This window comes from Hylaeus anthracinus, unplaced genomic scaffold (genome assembly GCF_026225885.1).
Source record: "Hylaeus anthracinus isolate JK02 unplaced genomic scaffold, UHH_iyHylAnth1.0_haploid 11978, whole genome shotgun sequence".
Taxonomy (NCBI): domain Eukaryota; kingdom Metazoa; phylum Arthropoda; class Insecta; order Hymenoptera; family Colletidae; genus Hylaeus; species Hylaeus anthracinus.
The window spans coordinates 939435-941449 of record NW_026534326.1 but is presented as its reverse complement, the minus strand read 5'-3'; positions in this window follow the sequence as shown (position 1 = coordinate 941449).

The following is a 2015-nucleotide window of genomic DNA, read 5'->3' as shown; positions in this document are numbered from 1 at the left end:
AGGTATTCCATAAGTGCACCACGGACAGGTATTCCATAAGTGCACCAATCTGCGCAAAGTGTAAATTCGAACCGTTTTATTTCGGGGTGGTTCCGAAAGGAACCGCGCGCTTACTCGTACGGGAGACATCGGAAAGTTGGTATGCAGATTGGCCGATAACGAAACAGTCGGTACATAGTTCAGGAACGGGATTGACGAGCTCGGTTGGCGATCAGGTTTAAGAAAAGGACAGTGTCGAAGCGAGTGGAAACTCTCTGGTCGAGCGAAATCAGTGTGATCGAAAGATGATCGAGGAGGACAGGTCTAACGGACGGTGGCATCGCAGTCATTGGCTGCAATCCCACGGCGACGGACCGAAGCAAGGGTTGGCAGTTAAGATGGATCACCGCGCGCCGCGGCGCGGCACGGCGTCTTTCGTCAAAGAACCGATCCCGAGTCAAGTTCGCCAGACAACCGACAACTATACATCCTAGTTATTGTGATTTTATTCTGTAGGATACGCTCTACTCTATTCTACTTTCACGTTTACCTCTCCTCGACTCGTTTAACCGCGTTAACCAACTTCCTCCTTTTACTCTCGCGTATTTATCAGCGGTTTCCACGCGCGAGGAAACTTGTGCGGTAACTGTCGGACAAACTATCAGACAACAACTAGTCGATCAGTGCTGCAGGGAGTACTAAGTCCTGCTAAATATACTTCTATGCTCGATCAACGCTTTTTCGTTTATTCCCACGAGACTCTCGACACCGCGTATAATAGTCCCGCGACTCACGGGATGCAAATGACCGTAAAAAATATTTCTAATCGGCACATATCGAGAGCCACTCTAGCTTGCGAGTACCTAAGAGAGCCGAAGAGCCGGCGTCATCGATACATTCTCCTACTCCATCGATTTTTCAAAGTCGATTGATACTCGATCAAGCGTTCACGATCGCCTCATTGTCGGAAAACAGTCGACGCGGATTTTCTCACAGCCGTTACCGCGATCTCGAAAACTCGGTCGGGCGTGAACGTTTCAACGGCTCGGACTTATCAATTTTTCATGAGCCTCTCGTGAAACCGTTTTGCGCCCGGAACGGGAACGACCGGGATATTCTGTAGGCCTTTCAGCCGTAACGTGTAAATTAAGTAATGGATACCGGTGTCGTCCGGGTCGAGCGTCACACGTCGAACGTCGTTGATACAGAAAAATACCGTGTGACATCTTCACCGAGACAATTAAACGGCCGCGGTCATTATTGGTAGCTACATTGAATTAAATCAAGCTAATAAACATCGTTGGACGACCCTTTGATATCCTCCGATGTTGGTTTTCCTCACGTCAATTTATATGTCGTAACTGGACACCCCTATTTCTACCAAATTTCACGCAAGAAGAGCGAAGCACAGCTCTGGATAATTTCCTATATCGTATTTCCGAGCAAACGTTATGTACGTGTGGAGCGATCAGAGCTGTTTTCGTTGGACTAGGAAACGGAGAACCCGATGAATGGGTACGGTGATCGTTGAGAATTTGAGCGAGAGGCGATTCGCATGATTTCGTTGGTGCTGCGGTTCGGGAGAAAACGCAAGCGGAAGCCGAGGTTTCGGGGCAGGATTCATTGGAACGGTCGTGGAATCGATTAGGTAAGGAATAAAGGGACGATTAGGCGGCAGCCAGCTCGACGACAGGGAATCGGTTCTCGAGGGCATTCGGAGTCAGTAGTGCAAGCCGTGTCCCGTGGAGTGCGATCAACAGGAATCCAGTGCTGTGCAACAAGTGGCCCCCGAGGCCAAGGACTCCTTTGACTCGGAGCAAATCGTGCGTCTCGAAATTTTCCCTTCGACGTTTCTACCCCGTCGCGACGCGCCGATTTACATCGGCCTCGGCGAAACAACCACCTATGTACCTAGAGTAAAGTCTCCTTAAATGCACGAATTTCTCTGCGACAAATGCACAGAAACCATCTACGGGTTCGAGGGGACCAGGGCATCTCGACGAGACGATCCTAATACAATAAATGTCTCCGTAAAT